The sequence below is a fragment of the Lipotes vexillifer genome, unplaced genomic scaffold (genome assembly GCF_000442215.2).
Source record: "Lipotes vexillifer unplaced genomic scaffold, Lipotes_vexillifer_v1.1 scaffold299, whole genome shotgun sequence".
Taxonomy (NCBI): domain Eukaryota; kingdom Metazoa; phylum Chordata; class Mammalia; order Artiodactyla; family Lipotidae; genus Lipotes; species Lipotes vexillifer.
This window is the reverse complement of record NW_006784347.1, coordinates 3,322,250-3,330,989: the sequence shown is the minus strand read 5'-3', so window position 1 is coordinate 3,330,989 and position 8,740 is coordinate 3,322,250.

Sequence of the window (8,740 nt, the reverse complement as noted above, 5' to 3'; positions counted from 1 at the left end):
ACTCTTTCTCTTCCCAACATCCTTTCTTGGCATCTGCTTATTGGAGGACCCAAACTAACACAGTCTCTCTATTTGCATCATCTGAATCTTGCATTAAATGTGTCGGAATAGTCTCATTGTACTCCCTATTCCAGGAGCTATTCTTTCATGCCCCTTTTATCTCTGTGATGCCCCTTGGTAATTTCTTCAAATCTGTCTTCCATTTTACTTAATTCTCTCTTTACTTGTGTCTAATCTATTTAACATATCTGTTGACTTTTTAATTTCAGTGATTATAATATTTATTTCTAGAAGTTCTATTTGGCTTATTTTCATACCTGGCTGTTTTTGGTATTTTTTTCCTCAGGGTTTTATTTCCTACTTTTATGTCTTTCATAGTTTTAAGCATATTTATTTTTTATTCTCTTTTTCAAATTTTAATTTTATTATCCCAAGTTCCTGGAATTCTTTTTTTTTTTTAATTTATTTTTCTGCTGCTCTGGGTCTTCATTGCTGCATGGGGGCTTTCTCTAGTTGTGGCGAGTGGGGGCTACTCTTCGTTGAGGTGCATGGGCTTCTCATTGCAGTGGCTTCTCTTGTGGAGCATGGGCTCTAGGCACACAGGATTTAGTAGTTGCAGCATGTGGGCTCAGTAGTTGTGGCTCATGGGCTCTAGAGCACGGGCTCAGTAGTTGTGGTACACAGGCTTAGTTGCTCTGTGTCATGTGGGATCTTCCCGGACCAAGGATTGAACCTGTGTCCCCTGCATTGGCAGGTAGATTCGTAACCACTGGACCACCAGGGAAGTACCCAAGTTCCTGGAATTCTAATAATCTTGTTTGTTGTGTTTGCTGTTTCTTCTCATGATATATTGTAATTTTAAATTTTCTTATAAGCTGATCTTGAGTGGGGTTACTTTTTCTGTGACCTGATAATAGGCCCCCTCCAGGACAATTTTACTTTTTCTGTGACCTGATAATAGGCCCCCTCCAGAACAATTTGCATTTCTTCTTCTAGAGATTTCAGGAGTATCACTGGCTTGGGGCCAGTGTTTCTGCTAATTTCTTAGGTTGGAACTTCTTGGATTACTCTGCTCAAGGCTCAGATCTGGATATCCATATTTCAGAGGAGAGGTTTCTTTTTTTCACTCAGAGCCCAGGGGCACACAAAATTGTCCTCTTGGACCCCTTTTCTAGGGTATGAGTTCCCCCCCCGCCCCCAGTCTTCACTGAGGAAGCCCCTCTTTGAGGATCCTGCCTCTCCTCAAGTGTTTTAGTTCCGACTCTGTGCCTCATGGCAGCCCATGGTTCCATCTCCTTTGTCCACTTGGGTTTTAAAATGCAAGTCTGTAAGTTTCAAAAGCAGTCTCAGAATCCACGTGCTTTCACTCAGTTTTTCCCTTTCTTTTTCAGGTCATATTTTACCCAGCATTCTTAAGTATTTGTAGTGGGAGGGGTTTTTCCACATTGTCTTAATCTGCCACCCTATTGCTGCACCTGAAGTCCCATTTACCGTATTCAGTTTTGTGCTGCAAGGCTTCTCAGGGTACCAGTTTCTAAGCAGTATCATTAGTGAAACCCATAAACTCATCCATTGTTAGAAAAGCCAAGTGCTTGAGATCCTATTGAGACTGTAGATATATAGTATGTCCTAAGGGATCTGGAAAAAAAGCTACCTTTATTTTCCAACCCATGGTCACTTCATTGGTAAATCCAGGAAGTGCCGTAAGATTTTACAGGTGGAACTGATGCTTAGAAAACAATGAAATTGAATCATCATCATCATCATTATTTCTTTTATGATACAGGCCTAGGAACAGAGCTCTTCTGTTTTCCTCCCTTCTTTCTCCCAGCTTTCCCACCATCCTTCTCAATTTGTCCTTTGTCAACAGGGCAGAAAAGAAGGGCTGGAGTGATGTATGGGTATAATCCGGTGTGCACTGCTAAAAAGATAAACTTAAATGAAGTGATTTATTACCTGGTGACAGGTATTCTGCCCCCAGAATTGTCTGTCAAAGTGAATGCTCATTGATTTCCCATACTTTCTCTGTCAGCCTCTGGATAGCCATTGTTCATTACAGGTGGATAAGCAGTTTAAGATGCCAGCGTATTCTCGCAGCCTCCGCACTGTGCTGCAGGGGTTAGCCTTTATTTCTGTTCTAGGGCTCAGAACTCTTTGATTCTCTTGCTTTAAACTGTGTATATGAGAAGAGCAAATGCCACTGGTTTCTCATATTACTCAAGTTAGAAGTAAAGCATATTCTGTATTCCCATTTTGAAAATGCTTCTAGAATCTTCCTACATGAGTCAAATAGATAATAGGTCCCAATACAACAGCACAGGATAATATATAGCTGTCGGGGCAGTGCCTGAGTCAGTCTGGTCTGTCTTAGAATAAAGATACTCGATATCCTTTGGGAACTAATGAAATAGGTAATTTTCTTTCACTTAAGGGGACCACATGCATATCATACAGGACATGTCTTTCCTGTTTTGCTCCAAACCCATCCCACTGTGTTGGAGAGTGACAAGCAAAATCTTTTCAGCGACCACAGTGCAGCCTTGGGAGTCAGGATCAGTGTTGTGGAGTCTCAGCAATGACCAGGTGTTGAGGTGGTCTTAAAAATCTGAGAATTTTGACCTGGCATGAACCTCAGACCATTTAATCCAGTGTTTTAACTGTAGATGAGGAATCTGAAGCCTCAAAGTATGTTATAACTTGCACATCATCACAGAATCGGTCACACAGCCAGCACTCAACCTGGTCCTTGGACTTCCTGCCCATCACTGTTCCCTGGGGAACTTCTCTTCCACTTCTCACCTGGGTAGCAGTTCCATTTGCTTTCACAATGTACTGCTTGAATTTAAAGATGACTGTGTTGTCAGCGGCTCGCATCATTGAAGTTCATGTGTTTGGTCCTTTGACAAGGAGAGTTCTGCTGATTCTGAGTTGGGAGAAGGGAGCTTAGCTACAATTTTGATTTTTCCTTTTTTTCTATCGTGTGCTTAAGTATGGTGATCTGGACAAGAACACCACAAAGCAGGCACTTTCCAAATACACGTTGTACTGGAAAAAAGACTGCTTTTATGCAGTTGGGGTGGAGCCAGGGAAATTATTTACGTGATGTAATGGTATTTTCTAAATGGCATATTTCAAGGAAAAAGACCTGTTGGATCACTAAATAATTATAGGCAAATACATAGATTGTATTTATATATACACACGTATATATAGTAATATACTAATCGTATGTAGCATTTGTATTTTTTAAAACCATAAGCATCCTGTAGTAATTTGGAGTTGTAAATGCCTTTGCATAGCAAGTAACAGTTTATAATAGCTAAGGAGAGATGAACACTGATAGTATTTTTCTTTTTGTACCTCTGATTGGCAGGTAGGGGGAATTGAAAGCTTGATTTGGGTTACTTTTTTGTTTATTTATTTATTTATCTATCTATTTATTTATTTATTTATGGCTGCATTGGGTCTTCATTGCTGCAGGCGGGCTTTCTCTAGTAGCGGCGAGCGGGGGCTACTCTTCGTTGTGGTGCTCGGGCTTCTCATCGCAGTGGCTTCTCTTGTTGCAGAGCACGGGCTCTAGGCGTGTGGGCTTCAGTAGTTGTGGCTTGCGGGCTCCAGAGAGCAGGCTCAGTAGTTGTGGCGCACGGGCTTAGCTGCTCTGTGGCATGTGGGATCCTCCCGGACCAGGGATCGAACCCGTGTCCCCCGCACCGGCACGTGGATTCCCAACCACTGCGCCACCAGGGAAGCCCAGTTTTGATTTTTTTCAATACTTAGTTACAGTACTGATTAATCACTTTCTTAACTGAATATGTGGCATGTATTTCCACAGTATGCATTTGTGGCAGCATCAGCTTTCCCTGAGCCCATACTAATAGTTCTTACAAGTTAAGCAGGATGTTGCCTTCATGGTGTAATGATTTGGTACTTCACATAGTGCTTTGGAGGCTGGAGGAAGCAAATTCAGCCTCCAGAAGTCCTTAACTTAGAGTCGAGAAGCATCACTGATACCAGGAGAAGCTACCTGAATGTGTATTTGGTGGTAAAAATAAAAAGATATTTTATGTGTCCAGACAAGCAGAGGAAAAAAATATATAGACCTGCATTATATTCATTTTCTTCCCTGTGTTCCCTAGTGGCCTGATTATTCATCTGGCTGAGATGTAAGAGCTTTTGAGCTTATAACATAATAGTTATTCATAAAGGCATTTAGGCTGATGGCTTTCTCAGAACGTCCTGCTGTTCAGGATGGACTTCATCTATATTTCAATGAATTTCTAAATGGGAGAAACAGAACATTTTCCCTTTGATTAATTCATTGGTTTTTTTAGTCCTTAAGGACCCATATGCTGGTGAACTCCAAAAGGAAGTCAGTACAGGAAAAATGGTAAATTGGAACTGAAACCGTGAACTGGCCCCATAAAAATCTTTGAACACTGTCCTGAATTCAACATCTGAAATATAATGGGCCAGGCAAAGATTTATGAAAGCTAATTTTAAAAGCTAACGTAAAATTGCACCAAAGAAGGACATTGTTATGAGTTGTATAAAGTTCTTAGGCTGTTTCAAACCACTCTTTTACAACTCTCTGGCTTTTAACCTACTTTGCCCAAGAATCAAGTACTTTAGCAAATTATAACTAGTTAGGTCATAGACACGTGCTTTGCATTCTTGGGCTGTTCACTGGGAGTATGCCCTCTGGAACTATGATTTTAAGATTTTACATTATTGGATGTATACTTGTCTTAGAGTGGTCCCCAGAGATCAACCCTAAGATGAGAAATGGGGGAGGTGATCCTAGGAAGCCCAAAGAGGAGCACAGGGCAGTGAGAAAGGGGAAGGAGGGAAGGCAGTAGAGTGTAAAGGAGAGCGTTTCCTACTGATCCGGTGTAGAGGAAAAAGCCTTGAAAAACACCAAGGAAGATCATCTGTGCCTCAATTCTAGCACCAGTGTGAAATCCCATTTTAAATACCTTGTTGAAAAAGACTTGATAGCTGACATAACTCTTTTTTGCCTTATAAGTGATCTGTGAGATTGGATTTGCCAGTGTTGAGTTTTTCCCAACTTGAGTACACAGTGTCCAGGAACTAGCAAAATCAGCCTTTTGTAGTAGGATCTTTTTAGGACATGGCTCTGTGACCCAGGTATGAGGGGGGCCACCTCCTTCTGATGTCCTTTCTCCAATCTGAGTAAGGGAGAGCCAGGACATGAGCTTTCTCTCTGGTGCTTGGGGCATCGGTGGGCTTGGGTCTTAACCTTCTCTGTCTAGTTGTCCTCAAGGGAGCACTGGAGTCCTTGAACTGGAAATTCTCTTCCCGGGATCTACCAGAAACCTCTAAAACTTCAAGGAAGCTTAATTCCCAATGTCTTGGGTCAGATTGTTTAGAAGTCGAGGGATTCTCACGGAGATGAGATATGGGCCTAGGAGGTGGAGGTGAGGAAGAGTGGCAGGGCAATGGGGGAAAGGGGAGTTTTAGCTGGGTTTCTGGGGAGCTCTGGCTCCCCTTGCCCAGGGGTCAGCCCTTTGTTTCCCTCTCCCATGTCAGCCATTGATTGGTTATGGGCCTCCCTCAGGGCAGGTATAACCTTCTAGGTGGAGATGCTCCCATAGGCCAAAGGCAGTTTTACAGAATGGGGGCCAGATGGGACCCATTAGCAGTCAACACTTACAGCGAACCTTACGTGGTATAAAGGGATACAGGCACTCTGGCCTTACCCAGCAGAGAATAGGGCCAGGCATTCACCTTTTCTTACTCATTCCCTTTAACACAATTCACTGCTCCTCCAAGTGTCCCTCTTTACAGCAGTCCTTTGCCCTTCCAAATTCAGTGTCCTCGACCCCCTCCCTTGAAAAACTTACTACTGGACACAGGAGGGGAGAATCCGATGCCCCTGCCTTCTGGCACCTGTGGCTGAGCTGGACCCCACTGGGTGTTCGCTGGCTCTGGGAGGAGTGGTGGTCCCTGGTGTTGGTGGGAGGTAGGATGGGAGATGATGAAGGCTTTCATCCTGATCCATCTTTCAACCATTTGCTTCCAGAGTCAACTCATGGCAAATAGATCTCAGCAGTGAATATTAATTTTCTGCCCCAAACTATTTTCCTCCTATATACAGGGCTTTGACCCTACTGCTTGTAAAATAACAAGCTGGCATTCAAGTGCTAAGGTCCACTTGATTCCTTCTTGAGCCTGCTTTTGTTCCCATTTTAGCTGAAAAGGGCTTTGAGGCATCCAGATTTTTTTTCCTGACCTCAGATTTCTTTCCAGATACAAGATGGGGAGAGGGAGCTGTGGACGAGTGAGAAAGGTTTCAGGTGTACCTGTTTCATATTTACTCTGACCCAGAGTGACTGGGGTATTAATTTAATGGATGTTGTCACCAAGGCTTTTGAAGTGGCCGTGGTGGGTGATTGAATGTCAGTTACACAATTTTGAATTTGGGAACCAGGTATTGTTCTTTCGCTACACCAACCTGTCCCTTTAGGCATGTTATAAGGTTTGCTTTGCCCGCACCCCAACCAGATTTGCTCTACAAGTTAATGCCACTCAGGGTAAACGCTACACTATCTCTGCATCAAAGCCACCTGCCAGCCACAGCCAGGTGTGTAGTGCATTTGGATATTGTGTCAAAATATCTCCATGACCTCTAAGAATAGAACTGCCAGAGGTCAGCCTGATATTCTAGAAAGCTGTCCCTGGGACCTACTCCATCCATTAGAAGTGAGTCACTAAATCCAGCCCACATTCAAGGCGGGGGAGATTAAGCTCTACCTAGTAGAGGGAGGAGCACGAAAAAAAGGTTGTTTAGGGGTGCTAAAACCACCACAGTGATTAATAAATGCTTTTGGAGAGATGCTTTGAGGCTATGCAAGAAACTTGTTTCTCCTTTAAAAACTTGCAACATTTACCAGTGGATCTCACCGGCAGCCGTTATTACCATCATGTTCTGTTAATGGTTTTCTATTTCTTTCATTCTTTCTATGTTTATTTGTTGGAATTCTTCTGTGAGGATGTTTTGTCCCTTCTCTTCCATTTATTTATTTATCCACTTATTTGTTTATATCCGTATAGACTCAACAGGTATTTATGTTATTCTCTAGGTGAGAGATGTTTTTAAAAGGGGAAAACAGCCTCTCTGAACCAGGTAGAGGGAGGTGGTGAGGGACGGTGTGGATGCTGAGGAGGAGGCCATGGTGGAGGAAGCCAAGTTCCTGAGAAGGCCGGTGAGAATGAGGTCCAAAAGAGGGGGGGCCTTGGCAAAAACGAGGGGCACTCTGTTCTCAAAAACAGGGACAAAGAAAGCTTGGGAAGGTTGCTTTTTTTCTCAGGAAGGAGTTCCCATTAATTATCTTTTGTCTTCTCTGGTCAGGATGTTTTTTGGTGACGACAGTAGGAAATTGGCTTTTGGAATTTAAATTTTCTTGGCGGAAATTCCTGGCCTCTGGAGGAGGCTTTCTTGAACCACAGCACTATTGACATCTGGACTGGCTCATTCTTTGTTGTGAGGGGCTGTCCTGTGCACTGTAGGGTGTTTAGTGGCATCCCTGGCCTCCACTCACCAGATGCCAGTGGCATCCTCCCTTCCTTCCCCAGTGTGATCACCAGAATGTATCCTGTGCCACCAAGTTGGAGGCAGTGCCACCAAATGTCCCCTGGAGAATAAAATGTCTTTTGGCTGAGAACCAGTGATCTGAAATAGCATACACCATGCTGGCCATGCACAGAATTCCTGAGTGTTACTTTTGAAAGACTAAGACAATGGCATTTACCTGAGTTTCTGCACAGAGAACTCAGCTGCCCTGGCGTGAACATCAGCGTGGCCACAGTTGATAAGTGGGTGGGGGTGGGGGTTCTTGGGAACAGCTGATGATGTTCTCAGCACACAAGAGGAAATGGAGCTCTGGTTCTCAGAGGGTCTTTGTTCTGGCGAGTGTTGCTGTGGTTATAGCCTTGCCTTCTGGTGGTGGGTTGTTTTGCTTTCTCTGTGGTTTCTGTGTGCGTTTGAGAATCAGCTTCAATGTGATGTCAGCTGGGGACAAGAAGCTCTTCTCACCGATGAGTTTCTGAAAGCCCATTTGTTCTAAATGCAACATGACACTAACCTAGCTTGGGTGCACGTCGGTTGCTGGTAAAGTTGTTTCCTGAGTGAGCCGGGGATGGCAGGGACTCCTAGTCCTTTACAACTCTCGTTTTATTATCCAGAGACACTTCTGCATTTTGACTTTTTTTTTTTTTAAACCTTTTTACTTTCAGTTAGTTTTTAACGAGACACTGCATTTCAAACATAGCAAACATGACAGAGATTGAGGAACGAGGCGGAGGCTGAAACGACCTTGCACGACCGCTGATGCCATCTATTGGTGGTTGGCAGAACTGATGCCCTTAGAAGATTTGTTCATTGCACAGAAAGTTGAAAATTGGCAGCAGAGAACCTTCCTTGCACCCAGGGAGCTTGGGATTGGCAGGACAGGGGAAGAGTAGAAGGCGGGGGGCGGTAATGTGGGTTTGCTGCGTAGATCAGCACCAGTCATCGGTGGGTGCCGGGAATCCATATTTAAAGTAATTTTAGGAGGATTTTTCAAGGTACTGGCTAGGATGCCATTGGGACCTAAAATCCATCGATGAGTCAGTTGTCATTTAAGAAAGAATCCCAGTGCATTGGGCTTTGGGGTGTTAACAGTACAGCAGGGAGATCTCAGCTAAAAACAGTCTCTTCCATAGAATTAACACGGAGCTGGTA